This window comes from Oryctolagus cuniculus, chromosome 8 (assembly GCF_964237555.1).
Source record: "Oryctolagus cuniculus chromosome 8, mOryCun1.1, whole genome shotgun sequence".
Classification (NCBI taxonomy): Eukaryota; Metazoa; Chordata; class Mammalia; order Lagomorpha; family Leporidae; genus Oryctolagus; species Oryctolagus cuniculus.
Genome location: NC_091439.1, coordinates 58,281,329 through 58,303,147, shown reverse-complemented (window position 1 = coordinate 58,303,147; position 21,819 = coordinate 58,281,329). Strand labels below are relative to the sequence as shown.

The window sequence follows — 21,819 nt, the reverse complement described above, 5'->3', positions numbered from 1 at the left end:
TCCCACTGGGTTGCCAAAGTTACAGAATTGTAGTGTCTCTGGAGAGTACTCATGTGAATTCCGTGAGTTCTCTCCCCCACCGTCTCTTTTTTCACAGTCTCAGTTCAGTAGCACCACAAATTCACTAGGTCCTAATCTCCTGTTAATTCACCCTGCCCAGAGTCAGGTTTTTCTGCTATGCTCAGGGCCGGTGCAGACCTGAGGTTGCTCTGCTTATGATGTATGTCCAAGATGGCACCTGCTCTTTGTCTTGCTCGCCTTTGAGAGGTGAGCAGAGAGAGAGAAACCCGTGTCCATATCAGTCACTTTTTTTTTTTCTCTCTCTCTCTCTTCCAGTTAGCCTGGTGAACTTTTCCCCCCGGGGTCGTTCCCTCTAGTCTCCTCTTTCCGCTTGCCTGCCGGTGTCTCAGGCTATTGAGGTTTGGCTCACCTCGCGTTCCAGCACTGGTGTGTTGAGTCTGCCGCTGGTGTCCCGAACTGTGGGCTCCCACACTCTCCACGCAGGTCCACTGTGAATCACTAGTTCCAGAAGAGTTTCATCTGCTGTTTCTTCCCCTACTCTTCCTTGAACCTGGAGTATCTCCACTTTTATTAAACTGTCTCTCCCTGGACTATCAGTGTCCTCCCTTCCTATTCCACCATCTTGCCTCCTCCCTGTTTTAGATTTCTAAATTCCAAAACTGAAAAACCAAATTATGTTGTTTTAAATCATCATTGTGGCACTTTGTTATAACTGCCCTAGCAAAATCATATACCAAGTCAAGCAGCCATTGAGGTTTGGACTACTACAGTTTAAGATTACAGTAGTTCATTGTTATTCAATTGTATCTGTCTCATTTTTCTATGGGCCATATTTATAAATTAAATGAGGATATTATGGGGTTTAAAACCCAAGACTCTGATGATGGCACTAGTATCTACAATTTATTGCAAGATATGATTTTGCTACTGATACCAGTTTGTAGAGACTGGGGGATGTGAGCAGTTTAATAGTTTGCACATTGCCTTTCCCACCATAACAGTCCCTACCCCATTATATGATATATAATGGTATATATGGTATATATATATACATATATATATATACACACATCACTACAATTACATATTCAGTCAGCAAGTATACACAAGATTCATTTGTACATAACTCAGGTCCACTCTGTGGTATATTTGGATCATTTATCACCTTGTTCCAATATAGCACTTAAGCTTCAGGGCATTTTGAGTTTACAGTATCAATGCTAGAACAGATCCAGCATCCAACTTGTATTGAAGAGACCAGAATATTTCTCTTCCCATGATGTTATTCTAATAAGTGACTACAGGTATTTGAAGAAACATCTTAAGAAACCTCTGTTGTATCTACTCTGGGGTTCAGGACCGTTTTTGCAAGAAGACTTGGTCTTTTATTTATTAAGGTACTGGATCTGAGAAATGGCTAGAAAGAGTTTGAAGAATTTTAATTGGGGTAGATGCTGGTTTATTTTCTAATTATATAAACCAGTGCTTTTAAATTTTTCAGTGATTTTCTTAAAGGAAAACATTGTATTAGCTATCTTCATAAATTTCTGCTGGTCCAAGAACGTGAATTGCCACTCTGGTAATCAGGTCTAGCAATTGTCTACTGTGCCACGTTTAATGCTTAAGTACCCGGTTACCCTCCGTGCTATCCAGTATTTTACATTGCTCTTTGACATGGGATCATATATTTAACTTTATAGAAGAAAAATTGAGATTTCTGAACTCTTCTGAGATGCTGGGCACAATGGCTGGTGCATTCCCTTGCCTTAATATAAATAATGTGCCCTGGATCTTTCATGCAGTAGTTTTTTTGCTTGTATGCAACAAATCCATTCTGGCATTCTGCCATAACCCCTATTCTAGTAGACTCATTTTTTTCAGTCTTATGTCTCATTCTACAACACTCTGCTAAAGGATTTCAAATATTTCTACTTCATCTATTTTAGACTTTGAAAGAACAGTAGAATATATATAAAGATTAATGGCATTTTTCTTTCTCATAATACCATTTTCATTATTGAATGGGTGCCCTAAGACATATCTTATTTTTTTTTAGTTTCACCATAAAATGTAGATAATGATTGCACCTACCATAATCATTTGTTGACATCAAGAACATTCAAAGCATTTAGAATAATACTCTATTTCCAGACAGCACTGCCGAGCAATTGGTATCTCTCAGGACAACTGGCACAAGCTCGACATGACGCAGGACTGGAGGCAGAAGAAAACCCTATCATAATAAGCTGAAGTATGAGCTGGGCTGCCTGGTTGCCTATGCTAAGATCAGCCCTGACGTATACACCCAGTGCAGTTGTCGGAAGCAACAAGAAGTACCGTGCCTGGATGTTGAACATGAGGACCCTCTCCTGGGGCTGAGTGTTTTACTCACAAAACAAGGCTCATTGATGTTGTCTACAGTGCCTCCAATAATGAGCTGGTCCACACCAAGACCCTGGTGAGGAACTGCGCCGTTTCTATAGACAGCATATGGTACCGACAGTGCTAAGAGCCCCACTGAGCACAGCCCCTGGGTTGCAAGAAGGGGGTCAATCTGACTCCTGCAGAGGAACAGACGTTAAACAAAAGCTGATCAAAGAAAGTTCAGAAGAAATATGATGAACGGAAAAAAGATGCCAAAGTTAGCAGTCTTCTGGAGAAGCAGTCCCAACAGGGCAAGTTTCTTGCAAGCACTGCGTCAAGACCTGGCCAGTGTGGCCAAGCAGATGGCTATGCACTCGAGGGAAAGGAGCTGGAGGTCCATTATGGGAAAATCAAGGCCCGGAAAGGCAAATACGTCCTCCATCATGTAATAAAGGTGTTTATGTACTAAAAAATAAAGAATAATACTCATATTTAGAATATAACACATATACAAATGTTATGTTATTAATATTCTTAACAATCATATCTTTTTTTAACTTTTATTTAATAAATATAAATTTACAAAGTACAGCTTATGGATTATAATAGCTTTTTCTCCCCCATAACTTCCCTCCCACCCGCAGCCCTCCTCTCTCCTGCTCCCTTTTCCTTTCCATTCACATCAAGATTCATTTTCAATTATCTTTATATACAGAAGATCAATTTAGTATAGATTAAGTAAAGATTTCAACAGTTTGCACCCACACAGAAACACAAAGTGTAAAATACTGTTTGAGTACTAGTTATAACATTAAATCACACTGTACAGCACATTAAGGACAGAGATTCTACATGAGGAGTAAGTGCACAGTGACTCCTGTTGTTGACTTAACAAACTGACACTCTTGTTTGCGGCATCAGTAATCACCCTAGGCTCTTGTCATGAGTTGCCAAGGCTATGGAAGACTTTTGAGTTCGCTGACTCTGATCTTTTTTAGACAAGGTCATAGTCAAAGTGGAAGTCCTCTCCTCCCTTCAGAGAAAGGTGCCTCCTTTGATGACCCGTTCTTTCCACTGGGATCTTACTCACAGAGTGAGGTCTTTTTTTTTTCCAGAGTGTCTTGGCTTTCCATGCCTGAAATACCATCATGGGCTTTTCAGCCAGATCCGCATGCCTTAAGGGCTGATTCTGAGGCCAGAGTGCTGTTTAGGACATCTGCCATTCTATGAGTCTGCTGTGTATCTCACTTCCCATGTTGGATCATTCTCTCCCTTTTTGATTCTATCAGCTAGTATTAGCAGACACTAGTCTTGTTTATGTGATCCCTTTGACTCTTAGACCTATCATTATGGTCAGTTGTGAACTGAAATTGATCACTCGGACTAGTGAGATGGCATTGGTATATGCTACCTTGATGGGATTGAATTGGAATCCCCTGGTAGGTTTCTAACTACACCATTTGGGGCAAGTCAGAACATTCATATCATTTTATGAACTGTTTATCATATATCATGTGTATATTTAAATCCCAAAGTCTTATTTTAATGATACTAAGAAGATGGAAACTTCATCTAACTGCTATGTGTGAAAGTAAGTGATTGGATTAGAATAGTGTGCTGCGGCCCTGTGATTGAATCATGATGGCTTTATAAAGAGAGGTTGTATGGATGAGTATATTCTCTGTCTCTCAACTTCTTGGCTCACTACATAGCCCTTCCTCTGTATATGTTTCACCATCCACTATCTTCAGCAGATGCCAGGCCTAAGAGGAAAGCTATTCTTGGACTGTGAATCTTCATAACCATGTGCCAAAATAAATCTTCTTTTATTATTGGCTTCTTTTGGGAATTTGTTACAGTAGTGAAAAAGCTGAACAATACAGTGTCCTACATAATATTATGGGGAAATTTCTCTTTTTTAGCAATAAAAATGTCAACATGAAGCATATGTTTGACCTCATGGTTCTACACTCATGATATTGTATTTTAGTGATATTTACACCTCCCTTAAAGGTTCCAGCTCCATCAACACCTCTTCTGTTACCACCTCAGAGTAATAGCAATTGTACAGAAGCAGTGAGCATTCCACCAAAATCAAGCATTTTAATTTTGAAGGACTTGAAAATTACTTGGTGTCAATGAGAGCTTATGCTTACCAATCATTAAGTCAAATCTTTCTTTAATGACATATTGTGAATGAAAATTTCTTAAAGAAAATATTTATTATTTATGTTTCAGGTATTGCTTCACTGTTGTACAGTTAATAGAATGAATCAATAATACAGTATCTTCCTTAACCCTTTCCAGGTTAATAGTCATAGTTTATGTTAATTTCTATGTTGAAATTGCTCAGAGCTAAATATGAAAGTTTCTTCAAATATCTGTTAAGTATTTGAAGAAGATACGATTTTGATTGCATAAATGCCAACACAGTTTTGTGAATGTACTTACCTAAAAACAAAATAGTAAAGATACAATGGAATCTAAATCACTCACTACATTTCAAATACACATACACACACACACACACATACACTCACAAATATAAAAACTGTCACATGCACAGCCACAAGACTGCAGAAATGTTGCTAATGTTTTTTTTTAATTTTTTTTTAATTTTTTTTGACAGGCAGCGTGGACAGTGAGAGAGAGAGAGACAGAGAGAAAGGTCTTCCTTTGCCGTTGGTTCACCTTCCAATGGCCGCGGCCGGCGCGCTGCGGCCGGCGCACCATGCTGATCTGATGGCAGGAGCCAGGTACTTATCCTGGTCTCCCATGGGGTGCAGGGCCCAAGGACTTGGGCCATCCTCCACTGCACTCCCTGGCCACAGCAGAGAGCTGGCCTGGAAGAGGGGCAACCGGGACAGAATCAGCGCCCCGACCAGGACTAGAACTCGGTGTGCCGGCGCCGCAAGGTGGAGGATTAGCCTAGTGAGCCGCGGCGCTGGCCAATGTGTTTTAATCTTTATATTCCCCAGTCTAGCAGTAGTCTTGTAGTTATTATAGTTACTTAATGAATGTGGCACTTACTCAAACAATATTCATTAAATAATGAATTAGTTTTCAGAAGATTGGAAGGAGAAAGATGAAGATAATTGTGTTGAACTAAAGAACTCAGTACATTTGCTGTTTGGGATCCCTTTCTTTCTTTGGTACTACTTTTACTAATATTATTCATACTAACTCACTGCTTTGGGACAATGTCAAAATATTGTCTAATATTTTCAGGTATAAAGGAGACAATGAAAGCTATCTCAGAGAGTTAAACTAGGTCAAGATTATATAACAAGAAGCCACTATTTCAGCGAGGAACAGGATCCAGTATTCCTTTAACTTTAGAGATTGTAAAATAGTTTCTGATATATTTGGGGACATACGAACAAATTAATAAACATATTTAGAAATATTGTAAAGACAAATAAAAAATTAAGCAATGTATTATAATAACTATATGTAAAAATATTTCAAATAAGTTATAAATCAGTCAGAGTAAGGGCACTGAGAGTAGACTTTGTTGAGGAGATAATATATAGGATTGGTCTATTAGGGAAATTTAGAGGGAAGACAAAGATTTCTATGACATGGGTTGAACTTGAAACAGAATGCAGGGTCCAAAATTGGTGGTGATGAAATTGATCTTGGATAAAGAAGAAAGGAAACAGCTTTTAACAATATCTGAGACCTAGAAACACATGTAAATGTGAAGAATTAGATTTCTTCTTTCTTTAATTTTCTGAAGAATAGCCTATTCAAACAGTTTTTTTAAATAAAATTCCCCTCCCATAGATGTTCCCTATCTGATTGGTATAACTCCTCCTTTATCAGTAACTGTTTTTTGTTGCTGTTTTTATTTTCTCTTATATGTCTCAAGATTTTTAAACTGTGATGAAAATAAACATAAAACTGTTTTATTATAGCTTATTTTTTATACAAAGGTAAATATCACAAATAATTCTGCAACTTCCCTTTTTATTTATTTTTATTTTTTATTTGTATAAATAAATAGGTTTCACATATTTTATACATATGGATTCAGGAGCATAGTGGCACTTCCCACCCTAACATCCCTTCCATTCACGTTCCTACCCTCCCTCCCTCCTCTTTCTTATTTTTTCTTTTAATTTTTATAATTGCATACTTTCAGTTTATTTTATAATCAAAAGCTTAACCCCCCCACACTAATTAAATAATCCATCAAATAGTAAGAAGGAAACAAAAACCACTATTCCTCAACAGAATAGACAGGGCAGTAAGCAATAATCAAATCTCAAAATATCAATTTTGCTCATGTATGTAACATTTTTATTAGTTACCACAATCGGGGAAAACATGCTATTTGTCTTTTGATACTGCATTATTTTATGAATCCTGATTTCTGGTTGCATCCATTGTGGGGAACAACTCAGACTAGACTAAGTTACTGGAATTAAGACTTATTCTATGCATCTGCTCTCCCACAATATGGCGCTGGGAGAGGAGTAAACAGCTTCTATGCAGCTGCCTCTCACCAACTTGAGTGATGACCTGCAGGAGCTGATCCTGCTCCTGATTGGAGGAGAGCAGCATACTCGGCGTGTGGGTAGCAGAGTTGGGATTGGTGGAAGAGGACTATAAAGGAGGAGAGAGACAACATGCACCAGGAACATCTATCTGAAGGAACACCTGTGCAGCCCCCAAGAGAGCTGGCCGGTGGTGTGCCGCTCCCCCGCGGAAGTGGGGAAAGTGGCAGGGGGAACCGCCCTTCCACGGAGGTGGAAGGGACAGTAGCCAACCCGGGAAGAACCAGCAGCAAACCCGGGGAGGGCCGAGCAGACGAAAGAACAGCGCAGGGTCCTGTGTCGTTCCTCCACGAAGAGGGGGAGCGACAATCCATTTTGTTGCAAAGACAGGATTTCATTCATTTTATGGCTGAGTAGTATTTCATATTGTATATGAAATTTCTTTATCCAGTCATCACTTGATGGATGAGTAGATCGATCCATATCTTATCTATTGTGATTTTTTTACTTAACAATATTTTGGAGAACTTCCTATCTCCATTTCTTTTCTAAGTAGTCAATTATATTTTCTTCCTTAATGTTTACTTTGTAGTGTCAAATATATTTCTTTCACATGATTTGTCACATTTAAGTGATATCCTTTGAATCCCAGAAATTCATCAAATTTACTCTCCCAATCAACTTTTTACCCCTTCATCTTCCAATTTTTGTTGGTTTTACTCTTTGGACAGTGTCTTGACATAAGACATTTATATCATACTAAGCTTAGATTTCGGTTGCACAGTTAAGCATATTAAGTGTCCATTGTAGTCCTTTGCCTTATTTCTACAATTATTTATTAGTTGAAATCCACCTTTTGGAGGATTAGCCTAGTGAGCCGCGGCGCCGGCCCATACTGGGTTTCACTACTATAACAGAACACCTGAGCAGGCTACTTATAAGAAAATGGGTTTGTTACACTCAGTTGTGGCAGCTGGAAGTCAAAACAGAACGGCAAAGGCTCATGCGAGGGCTGCATTGGCTGTACCACATCGTGGCAGGGACACAAATGCACCTCTGTCTGTGTGGTCTCTCTACCACTCCTATGACAGCCATCAGGATCCCACCATGGGGCGCCACCCTGCTGACCTCATCTGACCTGAAGCACCTGCCAGAGGCCCCGCCCCCCCCCAAAAAAAAGAAATCCACCTTTGACAATTTTCTTCAAGAAGAGATTTTTAAAATTCTGTATTTTTGCATGTTCAAAATGGTAACTTTTTTATCTGAAAGTCAACTTTCTTGGACATAAAATTTCGGATTTTTTTTGCTTCCTAATTTTGTAAATTTTTCTCTTCAAAATGGCCATATTTCTCCATAGTCTCATTTTCCCCCCTGAGATTAATATTTTCCTTAGTTGTCCCGTGTTCTTGATTATCATGTGCTTTGTCTATTCTGGCAAGACCAGATTTTTCAATTTGTCAATGCAAATTGTTCTTTTATTTCAGTAAAACCTCCAAATGTTTTTCAGTTTCTCTAAAGAATAGATTTTTTTTTATTTAAAGGGAGTACATTTCACGTATTTCACATATACAATTTTAAGAGTATAATAGATGCTGGTGCTATGGTGCAGTGCAGGTTAAACTGCCTCCTGCAACACTGCCATCCTTTCTGGGTAACTGTTAGAGTCCCAGCTGCTCCACTTCAAATCCTGCTTCTTGCTAATATGCCTGGGAAAGCAGCAGAAGATGGCCCAAGTGTTACTTCCCCCAACACCCACATGGGAAACCTGGAAGAAACTCCTGGCTCCTGGCTTCAACCTGGCCCAGTCCTGGCTGTTGGGGCCATTTGAGGATGATCTCTCACTTTTTCTCTCTCTCTAACTTCTGTCTGTAACTCTGCCTTTGAAATAAACAAATAAATGAATCTTTAAAAGCAGAGTATAATTATTTCTTCTCAGGCTACCTTCCCTTCCTCCCTCATTTCCACCTTCCTTCCTATTGCTTTTCTTATTTTCCATTTAATTTTGACAATGACATACTTTCAATTTAACTTATAATCATAAGCTAAGCCCTGCACTAAATAATGAATTCAATAAGTAGTAAATGGATGGCTGAATAGGAAAAAGACATTCTGATTTTCATCCTGGGAAGATACCAGAAGAAACGGTATTACCAGGGTACAGTTGGAGAAATTTTTGCAGTGGAAAATCGACAGAAAGAAGAGATACATGCTGTGAAGCAGTGGAGCTGGTACAATCATGCAGCAGCATGCAGGGTATCACTGACAACTGACTCCTGTAGCCTGTGCAGGTGGGGACTCCGTCTTCATGGAGCAAGAGACGGTAGAGATCTACCGTGCCCAAGTTGGGTGTCACTCTGGACAGTTGCTCCACCCTCGAGCAGTGGCCAGCGCTCCCTGGCCCCATCCAGCACACACCCTTGGATATTCACTGAAGGAGCAGACACTCCACTGAGCCTTGGAGGCGTATTTCAAAGATAAAAGTCCTTAGAGGAGAAAAACAAGTATTTTCCACAGACACCTAAAAATTTAAAATGTGTATATTGTGAATAATGTATTTATTATGTTAAGCAATGTTCGAGACTACCTATGTGTATGAGATTATACATGCTGTGTATTTTCATACTGTAAATATAACAGCTGTGCAAGGGAATAAAATAGCAATGTGCTTATCTTAGAAATCCAAGCTTTTAGTAAAGTTTTCTTAATGAGGATGGTGGAAATGATTAATTACTTGTTCTGATTCACAAAGCAGCACAGAGGACCAAAATAGCTAATTTCATTATTTTGATGATTGTTTACACTGATGAAGCCTCTGTGTAAAATCCAGTTGTTGACCATATGTGCAGTGATCTTTATAAACAAAATACTTTTCTTCACAACTACTTAAAATATGTAAAACATATGCAACCAAGATCTTTTTCATCAGTGTGAAGGGCTCTCAACACCTGTTATCTTCTGTGTTTCTCGTAAAATTGTCAGATTATGGCATTGAGTGTAGGAGAGGCAAAACCATGATATTTGCTATTCCATGAAATGTCTGACTTGTTTGTGCATAACAGGCATCTGCTGCATGATTGGAATACCAGTCAACCACAAAGACATTATTTTTTAATTAGCCAGGGAACCAACTACTGGAGTTGGAAAAATATTTGGTAGATTCAAGGATAAGACTCATAGTGTAACAAGAAAGAGAAAGGACTCTCATAAATAATCACTTTCCCTCTTTATTCTGCATTGCCTTGTACCTGCCTTATGTTACATATGTTATTAGTTTAAGTTAAAATGAATTACCCAAAATATCCAAGAAATTTCAATCTTCAAGTCCTTAGCATCCCTTTATTTAGTGAGAAAATGCATGCTAAAGGAAAATGACTACAGAAAACTTTTGACCAAAAAGGATAGCAGATGCCATATTTTGTTCCAAAGCCTTATCACTTATTTCCATTGACTTCAACTAATTAGCTAACTTTTCCAAAAAAAATGTTAAACATTCTAAAATCAAGTGAAAAAACCATGTGAGAAAGAGATAGGTTATATTAAGTGTCATGGGATTGTGTGTGGGAAGTTCTCATTTAAAAAGGCTAGGAGATAATGAAAAAACATGCTGAAATTATTGCAAAAATTGCATGTCTATAAAGGAAATTTTCCTGGAGAAGGGGTGAGTATTAACAAGTCTTATTCATAGGAGACATATGAATATGATAGTTGTGGTTATTTTTCTTAATGCAATTCATACTATATGACAGTTGCATTTTCAGCCAGATTATTGATTTCATTAACGTTCATTTCTGTATTTTCAGCCAGATTATTGATTTCATTAATGTTAAGTTTTAAGAATATTCCTTCCTTGTTCAGCTGTGGTCACCCACTATTCCAAAAAAGCATTAAAGAAATGTAAAATTTCAATTTTTACATCTTAGTTATATATTTTGATCTATCTCCATATTGGTGGTTATATAGCCGTTCTCACCTTTAAATTATGTATTTAGTTATGCCTTTTCATTTGCTAGCTTTGGAAGAGAGTAGTCATGTCCTAGGTCTTTTCAAAGAACCAGCCCTTAAACACAATTAGCAGTTCCACTATATTTCCTTTTTTTTTTTTTTTTTTTTGGTCTGTTAGCTTCTGCTTCTTTTTATTGGTTCCTCTTGGGTTTCTTTAATTTGGTTTCTGTAGAGTGCTTTTATTCATTTCTTGAGTAGAATATTTATTTTCATTCTTTCTTGGTTAATGCCAAGGGTGTTAAAGGCTACAGTTTTTTGTTTCTTGCTCTTCCACTGCATCCATAACTTGCAGTGCAATTACTATATCCAAGTGGTCTGCAATTGAATGTTTTATTTTTTTGGTGATAGAAAAGTTATTTCAGAGAGTTACCAAATTCCAAATTGTGGGGAGCAAACCGGACTAGACTGAGTTACTGGAATTAAGACTTATTCTATGCATCTGCTCTCCCACAATATGGCGCTGGGAGAGAAGTAAACAGCTTCCGCACAGCTGCCTCCAGTTCAACCAATAAACAGTAGGACTTGCTCCTGATTGGAGGAGAGCAGCGTACTCGGCGTGTGGGCAGCCGAGTTAGGATAGGCGGAGGAGGACTATAAAGGAGGAGAGAGACGGCATGCACCAGGAACATCTAAGGAGAACATCTAAGGGGAACACCTGTGCAGCCCCCGAGAGAACCGGCTGGCGGTGTGCTGCTCCCCTGCGGAAGTGGGGAAAGCGGCCAGGGGGAACCGCCCTTCCACGGAGGTGGAAGGGACAGTAGCCAACCCGGGAAGAACCAGCAGCAAACCCGGGGAGGGCCGAGCAGACGAAAGAACAGCGCAGGGTCCTGTGTTGCTCCTCCACGAAGACGGGGAGCGACATAATGGTGCCGTGACTCGGATATGAAGCCTAGGCAGGGTTCAGTGTCGTTCCTCCACGAAGAGGGGGAGCGACATAATGGTGCCGTGACTCGGATAGGAAACTTAGGAGGGAAGAAACGGAAAGAAGTGGAAAATACCAGAGAGAGAGACTAGCAAAGAGCCTAGGGGAAAGCCGGACGAGAAAGGTGCCGGAAGAAGCTATTGAAAGCCTAGGCATAGACTCGGATACAGACTGTGGGAAAGAAGTTAGGATTGAAAGCGAAAGTGAAAGCTTTCATAGACTCGGATGCGGACTATGGTGGGGAGGCTAGGAGATTGAGAGCGAAAGTGAAACCTGGAGGAGGCTTGGACACGGATGCGGACTGTGGGGAGAAGCCAGGAGAAATGAGAGGAGTGTTGTTGGAAGAGAACTTGAGGGCCGGCGCTGCGGCTCACTAGGCTAATCCTCCGCCTAGCGGCGCCGGCACACCGGGTTCTAGTCCCGGTCGGGGCGCCGGATTCTGTCCCGGTTGCCCCTCTTCCAGGCCAGCTCTCTGCTGTGGCCAGGGAGTGCAGTGGAGGATGGCCCAGGTGCTTGGGCCCTGCACCCCATGGGAGACCAGGAAAAGCACCTGGCTCCTGCCATCGGATCAGCGCGGTGCGCCGGCCGCAGCGCGCCGGCTGTGGCGGCCATTGGAGGGTGAACCAACGGCAAAGGAAGACCTTTCTCTCTGTCTCTCTCTCTGTCCACTCTGCCTGTCAAAAAAAAAAAAAAAAAAAAAAAGAAAAGAAAAAAAAAAGAAAAAAAGGAAGAGAACTTGAGGAAACATGCCGGGTGGAGAAAAATGTTAGGGAGGATGAAGCCGCGAGTGCAGGCCAAGGCGGAGACATAAGCCACCTTGGAATTCTTTGGGTCACCCCGGGGAGCAAGAGGCGAAGGTCTGGAACCAGAGGCGGAGACGTGGGCCGCCAGGTTGAAATTCGCCAGGTTAGTCCGGGGAACTTGGACTGAATGCCAGTGTGCCGGTGGTGGCGGAGACATTCGCGGAAGCCGCCGCGTGCGGAGAGAGCACGGGGCGTGAATGGATGGGGAGCGCGGGGCTGGCGCGAGGCCGTGGTGCGGGCGCGAAGTGCGTGGAGACCGCGGAGCGTGCTCGCAGAGCCGGGAGCCCGCCGGCGGGGCGAGGCTCCGGGAAGCCGTGCAGAGCCGTGAAGCTGCCGCGGGGCGAGGTGCCGAGAAGCAGCCTCGGGGCGAGCGCCGCCGGGAAGCCTCAGGGATAAGAGAAACAGAAGTTTAGAAGTAAAGTGAGAGAAATAGGAATGCTGGAAGATAGAAGTAAAATGGGAGAAATAGGAATGCCCGGAGATAGAGAAATAGAGAAATAGAAAGGCCTCCCCTCAACATGGCAATGAGAAAGCTTGGATTCGGTCTGCCTGATTAAGTGAGGCGATGAGCACCTGCGGGCAGCTAGCAGCTTATGCGCCGCAGGTCACTGAAGACAGGCACGAATTAACATCAGTAAGGCCTCCCCACAATACAGCAGTTAGGAAGCTTGGATTCGGTCTGCCTGATTAAGGCGGTAAGTGCCAGCAGGCGGCTCGACCAAAGTATGAGCCGCAGGTCACCGAACACAGGCACGCATCAGCGCCTAAAAACCTCCTCACAACATGGCGAAGAGAGGACCCGGATTCGGTTTGCCTGATTGATAGGACTTGTAAGAACCTGTGGCAACTCTAGCAAGTAGAGCAGAGTGTGTGCCGCGGGACACCGAAGACAGGCGCGTATCAACGCCAAAAAAATAAAAAGAAAGGGGGATCTGTGGGGAGCAAACCGGACTAGACTGAGTTACTGGAATTAAGACTTATTCTATGCATCTGCTCTCCCACAATATGGCGCTGGGAGAGAAGTAAACAGCTTCCGCACAGCTGCCTCCAGTTCAACCAATAAACAGTAGGACTTGCTCCTGATTGGAGGAGAGCAGCGTACTCGGCGTGTGGGCAGCCGAGTTAGGATAGGCGGAGGAGGACTATAAAGGAGGAGAGAGACGGCATGCACCAGGAACATCTAAGGAGAACATCTAAGGGGAACACCTGTGCAGCCCCCGAGAGAACCGGCTGGCGGTGTGCTGCTCCCCTGTGGAAGTGGGGAATGTGGCCGGGGGGAACTGCCCTTCCACGGAGGTGGAAGGGATAGTAGCCAACCCGGGAAGAACCAGCAGCAAACCCGGGGAGGGCCGAGCAGATGAAAGAACAGCGCAGGGTCCTGTGTCGTTCCTCCACGAAGACGGGGAGCGACACAAATGGATAAATGTTCAGGTTTCTTGTTTTTATTTTAACTTTTGCTATTATTATCTAATTTTATTCCATTGTGGAATAAAAAATTTGTGCAATTTCTATCTGGGAATTATGAATGAATTTCTTTCTAGCCTAATATGTAATCAGTTCTAAAAGTTCCATGAAAATTGCAGGATTTGTTTTCTTTGTAAGAGTCAAAGTATAATATATAAAACAATTAATTCAATTTTATTCATTATGTCATTAATTTTCCTTGTATCCTGTATGTGGGGTATCCCTGGCTACACTGAGAAATTAGTTTCTATTTTCTGATTTCTACTATATTTTCTGATCTGATTGAGGCTGAGCAAAGTATGTACTCTTGACATGCAGATTCATAAATCAAGGATTTTTTATTCAAAGAGTTGATGTACAAATATTTTTGTTTAAAATATGTACAAATTTTAATACTGAAATATGTTAAAATGTATGTATATCAGATTTGCTAACATGTCATCATACAATATATTTATTTTTTCCTTTATGTTGGAAACACGTGCTTTGTTGCCTGGGGCAATTTGAGGGATACAAGCAGGATGAGCGGGCGGCCCCGAAGCCTGGCCGGCGGTGCTCCTCAGGCTTGTAGGTGATGGAGAATACGCCCAGCTAATGGCCGATCATCTCTGGCTTGACGTCCACCTGGCTGAAGCTCTTGCCATTGTGCACGCCCACCGTGCTGCCCACCATCTCAGGCAGGATGCTCCTGTCCTGCAGGTGCGTCTTCACCATCTCCTGTTTCTCCATGGTGGCGCCACCTTGCTGGCCTTGCACGCTGCCAGTTCAGAGGCTAGCCATTTCTGACAGGCCCCGGATCTCCTTCTGCAGTTGCCAGGCACTGCAACATTGCACCAGCTGCTAGTAGGTCGTGTCCAGCAGCTGGTGGAGGTTGATGTGCGGGTAGGTAAACTTGCAGCAGGTCCGCTGCTTCTTCTGCACCACTGCCGTCATCTTGTTGGCTTCTCAGAAAAAGCATAATTTTTTTAACATAAATGGATGCAATCAAATTTGTATCAGAATATATAGTAATATTAAATGCTATAATGACCTATTAGTGCTTTCCATGTAAGTTTTGTTATTAATTACTTTTATTTTTATTTTCTCTTAAAAGGAAGAGAAATGAAGAGCTTCCATCCACATTCTCTGCTTTACTTTTTGTTTTTTGTTTTTTGTTTTTTTTTTTTTGATTTATTTATTTATTTAAAAGAATTACATAGAGAAGGAGAGAGAGAGAGAGAGAGAGGTGTTCCATCCGCTGGCTCACTCCCCAGTTGGCTGCAACTGCCAGAGCTGCACCAATCTGAAGCCGGGAGCCAAGAGCTTCCTCTGGGTCTCCTACCTGGGTGCGGGGACTCAAGGACTTGTCTATCTTTTGCTGACTTCCCAGGCCATAGTAGAGAGTTGGATCGGAAATAGAGCAGCCAGGACATGAACCAGTGGCAGCTTTAACCATTAAGCCACAGTGCCAGCCCCTCCATTTTATTTTTAATTTCTTTTTCTTCATTTTTCTTATTTTACTTCTGACCACAAAGGTAATATTGGGCTGAAATGACAAAGAGGAGAGTGTTATTTCCAAGAAAGCAATCTGTATAACATATAATAGCAGCAGCTCTGGTGAACTTCTACAAAACAAGAAAAGACTTGTCTTCTAAAGAAAGTTTAGAACCCCATCCTACATCCATACTCCTGATTTCCATTCCGGTCCACCAATGCAAAAGAGGATTCATGCTTGTTCAATTATGATTGGTTTATGTAAATAGAATTTTGTCAGTTATCCAATTAGATTAATGGACCATAGCTTGCAGTCCATTGGTCAGGGTTGGGTGATGAAATAGCATTCTTCCTAGGCTGTTTAGGGGAAAGACAAGGCTGAAACAGGAACCTACCAGAGCAAGGACCTCAAAGTAGTTAGTATGTATGCAACTGGGACATGTAAAAGGCACAAGTCTGATATGGCTAAGACAGAGTGGTACAGCCAGATATTTAATCTTCTGTCAGTTTTCCTGGATCAATTGTGCAGAGGCTTTCAGAGTGCTAACGTGAAAGCTAAGGCAAAAGCTTTTGTAGTTGTTTTTAGCTACCAGACTATTGATCTGGGTTTGGTCAAGTATTTTCAGTTATCTTTGCCTGTGTAGTCCCTCTTACTATAGAGTCTTCCTTTATCAATTTTTATACTTTTAAGTATTTAGATTACTTTAAACTTTTATGATTGACAACACATTTTTTCCTCTCAATAAGAGATTTTTTTCCATTTACATTATTTCTAAATCTTTGTTTCCAAATATAAATTTTACTAGGCTGTAATATTAATGATGCCAAATGAAAATGTTTCCTATGGACAGATAGCTAACTAAACACAAAATACTGTAATAATTTTTTGGACATTCAAGCTTCACATTATAGTATTAAAGGCTGTACTAGATTTTGGATAAAAAAAGTCATTTAATTTCTACTAAATCAGCTGAAAATGTAAGCTTTTATAATGCTCAAAATATATTTTTGCATAGAAGGATTTTTATAACTAATTACATTTTAAAATGCTTATAAAATTTTTCAAGTTCCTTTTTTGGATTATTAAGTTCAATTTACAAATCTGACTCTATTAGATTAAACTGAAATCACCTGATTCAGTTACAAGTTTAATTAAACTGTTTATATATATTTTAAAACTTCATCTAGAACATGCATTGCATGCAAAATTAGTTTTAAGCTTTCTAGATATTTGATAGGAGAAATTTAAAATGCTAATATGCTCCTAATTTGAAAAGTGAAACTAAATATATCAAATTAAATATAAATAAACCTACTTAATTTCTATCAATTATTCTAATATAGTTTCCAAACAGTCATGATTTCATATATTCTGGCTTGATATCACAGAAAAAAATGTATCAGATTTCTTGAATATAAAAATGACTTTAAGTGACAAATACAAAATATTAAGTATGTAGAAAAAGTAAGAATTTTTTTTTTTTTGACAGGCAGAGTGGACAGTGAGAGAGAGAGACAGAGAGAAAGGTCTTCCTTTGCCGTTGGTTCACCCTCCAATGGCCGCCACGGCTGGCGCGCTGCGGCCAGCGCACCGCGCTGATCCGATGGCAGGAGCCAGGAGCCAGGTGCTTCTCCTGGTCTCCCATGGGGTGCAGGGCCCAAGCACCTGGGCCATCCTCCACTGCACTCCCTGGCCACAGCAGAGGGCTGGCCTGGAATAGGGGCAACCGGGACAGAATCCAGCGCCCCAACCGGGACTAGAACCCGGTGTGCCGGCGCCGCTAGGCGGAGGATTAGCCTAGTGAGCCGCGGCGCCGGCCAAAAGTAAGAATATTATGACTATTTTTTATCAATGCTATGGCCACTTACTAAAAAAATAGATTGTAAAGTAAAAATAAATTGTAAAGCTGTTTAAGGTTTACAGAATAGAGCAGAGAGAGAGCTCTTCCTGCTACCCCATCAGCACAGTCTCTCCATTATTAATATATTTTATATATGAACAAAGAGTGATAAATAATTATTAACTAAAGTCTAAAATTAACATAAGATTCACTCCTTGTTTTGTGCAGTTCTGTGGATTTTTTAAAGGTACACTAATGTGTATTTGCTATTGTAGTATCACACAGAATAGTTTCAGTGCCCTAAACATCCTCCATGCTTCACCGATTTATCCCCTCAGCCCTCATCAATCTCTTGTAACCTCTGATCTTTTTACTGTCTCCATAATTTTGCCCTTTCCAAAATGTCAAACGATTGGAATCATCATGCAAAATGCAGCCTTTGCAGACTGGCTCATTTCACTTAATAATGTCTATTTTGTGTTCATCCATGTCTTTCAGTGGCAATACTAACTTTGTATTGCCAAATAATATTCCTTTGTATGAATGTACCATTTTTGGTTTATTCATTCACCTACAGGAAGACATCTTGGTGTTGCTTCCAAATTTTAACAATTATAGATAAAGCTGCTGTAAACATTCCTGTGCAGGTTTTTATGTGAACGCAAGTTTTCAATACATTGGGTAAACACCTAGGAGCACATTGTTAGACCATGTAGTATGATAATGTTTGCTTTGTGAAAAACTGCCAAAATGTCTTCCAAGTAGCTATTCCATTTTGACTTTTTTCTATAAGGAGAGACATTTCTTGCTGCTGCGCGTTCTCATCAGCATTTTGTGTTGTCACTGTTTCAAATTTTACTCATTCTAGTAGGTGTATAGTGGTGTTTCATTATTTGATTTGTAATTCCCTGGTTACAAAAAATACTGAGCATCTTTCAGAAGCTTAGCAAGGTGTATTTTCAGGTGGTTTTCTCATTTTTAACGGATTTGTTTCTTGCTGTTTTTGTTGAGTTTTATAGTTTCTCTGTGTATTCTGGATAAAGGCTTTTTTAAAAAATGCATTTGTGTTTTTAAAATATTCTCTCTCAATCCACAGCTTATCTTTTCATTATATCTTACTTTTTAAAAATTATTGAGATTATTTATCAACTGAGAAATGATGATTTGGCATTTCAAGTTACCTGATATTACTGAGTTTAAAAGTAGAAACACTTTGTTTTTAAATGAAATGCTAATCATTGTGGTCTTCTGTTAATGATAGCAGCAGTGATATTAATGACAACAGAAGTAAATTAAATATACTGTGTTGTGTCTGGCACCTTGCTAATTTTTTCAAATGAGTCTCCTTGGAACAAGTATAGATATAATAGTAGTACTATCATTCTTATTTGATAAATGGCAATGTTATAGCTTGGAAATATTCTGTTTAAAAAAAGATTTACTTATTGGAAAGGCAGGGTTGTAGAGAGGCAGAGGCATAGATAGAGAGACTCTTCCATCTGCGGGATCACTCTCCAAATGTCCCCAACAGACAGAGCTGGGCCAGTCTGAAGCCAGGAGACCAGAAGCTTCCTCTGGATCTCCCATGTGGGTGTGGGGAACAAAGGACTTAGGCCATCTTCGACTGCTTTCCCAGCCCCTGGAAGAAAGCTGTATTGAAAGTGGAGCTGGGGCTCAAACTGGCACTGCAGGCAGAGGCTTAACCTCCTGTGCCACAGAGCTGGCCCTGGAAAGATTCTATAACTTTTCCTGGGAGCACACAAGTTTGAATTCCATAGTATTATTAATCTAGGGAAGAGTTGAGTACCTCACACCCAAGTGAAACCATTCAAAAGAATCCAGATAGACAATGTAAGTAAAAATTAACACATTTATTTGAACTTTGAAGTCAAAGTGTTTACTTCATGAGGGGTATGTATTTAAATGAGGGCTGTCATGAGGAAAGAGAGAAGCAAGCCAGTCATTGAAGCAGGACTCCTTAAATTTGGCTTGGAATTCTCAGAAATAAAGCTACTAAAGAGAGGTGCTAAAATTTCTATTTTTTGTTTGTTTACTACACATTTTTCATCCTCTGAAATTTCTTTGACAGTGTCTGCTTGTTTCAGCTGTACCTAGAAACTCAAGGCATTTTACTGAAGTACTAAAAGGAAAGAGCTATAATTTCTCAATTCCTAACACATTTGAGGAATCATTATACATCTTACAATAGAAAATTTAGTTATGAAGTGGTTGTAATTTTCTCTGACAGCTTAACCCTATTATAGTTGGTATCTGTCCGTGCAATTTATATGATAGTCAACTCTGGATTTATTTGTAATTGGCAGCATCAAGCAGGATTGCGTATTTATTTACTATAGTTCCTCAGCTCAAAATCACCACCGTTTGTAAACAGCTATGAAGAGTGTTCTGAGCCCTACAGTAACTAAACAAACTTTTCCCTCAACCCCCAGCAGCAGGAAGGAACAGCTATCGATGTGTTTAAAGTGCTGCTTCAGCTGTCTTCCAGAACTCTACCAGTGGTTATTCGGTTCATTCTCCATAACTTTTATTTTAAATTGCACAATTGATTTAATAATAGCTCCTCATAGAAATAAAGGATTTTGGCTTGCATTTCAGATGTAAAAGCTGAAAAGACCATTGTACCTACTCTGACAGCAAAGCAAAACAACAACCAAACACCACAGAGATAATCGTGAGCTAATCGGAAAGCTGAGATTACAGGGCAATCAAACTGTTCCACATCTAAAGAACAGCAGGGACCTACAAAGACAGAGAGGACTCTGCCACTCGTTTGACTTGGGCTGACACTGCACGCCAAACAAGCCAATGGCAAGAAGTAACCAATTTTAATTAAATATTTTTAAGGTTTATTTATTTATTTATTTATTTGAAAGTCAGAGTTACACAGAGAGAGAGGAGAGGCAGATATATATAGAGAGAGGTCTTCCATCCGCTGGTTCACTCCCCAAATAGCTGCAATGGCCAGAGCTGCGCCAATCCGATGCTAGGAGCCAGGATCTTCCTCTTGGTCTTCCATACGGGTGCAGGAGCCCAAGGATTTGGGCCATCTTCTACTGCTTTCCCAGGGCATAGCAGAGAGCTGGATCAGATGTGGAGCAGCGGTACTGGAACCAGCGCCTATATGGGATGCTAGCACTGCAGGCAGCGGCTTTCCCGCTAATTAGCGCCAGCCCTAAATTAAATTGTTAAAGGCTGATATGGGCCATGCTGAGTCTAGAATCACTGGGAGTTGCCCACAGGCCACAATAGGCATGCACTTACGGGCTTTTTTCTGCAGATTCTTGTAGGGTTCACAAGACAAAGTAAGATCATGAAAAGGCAAAAAGTGCCTTCATGATTTGGGAAAGAAAATAACAGCTTTTCCAGAAAACATCACAAAGCTCCTTCTATGTCTAGGGTGCAAATGCTGTTAACATGAGGAAGAACAGCAGCAAAATTGGTTGACCTCAGCCCACAAATGAAGACCAATTGCATTTGGTACAGGGGAATGAAAACACTCCTCACCTCTGGGGGAAGAACAGGGACAGGTCCGCGGCCACAACCTTCAAAATCTCCTGCTGCCTGAAGAGAAGCAAGATCATTATGAAGTTCCCGGTTCCCCTGCATAGGGGTGCAGCATCTACCTGGTGTAGAAGGTGACCCAAAAGAGCTGTGAGACACCCACTACTAGTGAACACCAGAAGGACAACAGCCACTGACTAACAAGGAACAGTAGTCTGGGCGAAGGGCAGGAGTCAAAGATACTTGCAGAGGCACAGTGCAAAAGGGAATATCTAAAAATTGTGGTAGAACAGACGCTGAGGAAAACACTCTGGCAAGCCAGCTTCTACCCTACACACAAGTTAATTTGAAGTCTGTCAAGAACTGAGGATAACAATTATAACACACCCCAAACATACCTCATCTTTGACTACACTGATTCAACTATGTCACCAAGTGTCTAACAAAAGAAAATGCCCATTTCTGGGCATAAATTTATTTCCCTTATTCTCTACTATTCTACAGAAGATAATCAGATTTTACCAAAAAATTATGAGATGCACAAAGAAGCAAAAAAAAAAAAAAAAGAATGTTGAGAGATAAGAAAATTACAGAACCAGACTCCTATTATACAGATGTATGAATTATTAAATAGAAAATATAAAACAAATGTGATTAATTTGTGAAAACTCTAGGGGCCAGCTTTGTGACACAGTGGGTTAAGCCGCCACCTGCAATTCAGGCATCCCATATGGATTCCCGTTTGAGTCCTTGCTGGATATTCATTTCGGATCCAGCTCCCTGTCTATATGCCTGGGAAAGCAGCAGAAGATTGCCCAAGTGTTTGGGCCCCTGTACATACATGGGATATCCGGAAGAAACTCCTGGCTCCTGGCTTCCACCTGGCTCATTCCTGGTTATTGTAGCCA

At 40.7% G+C, this 21,819-nt stretch overlaps 1 pseudogene; it reads left to right on the top strand.

Moving 5' to 3' along the window:
• LOC138843311 (small ribosomal subunit protein eS8-like) overlaps positions 1 to 2,854 on the top strand; it is a 51,979-nt pseudogene extending 49,125 nt beyond the window's left edge.
• Positions 2,855 to 21,819: the final 18,965 nt, after the last annotated feature.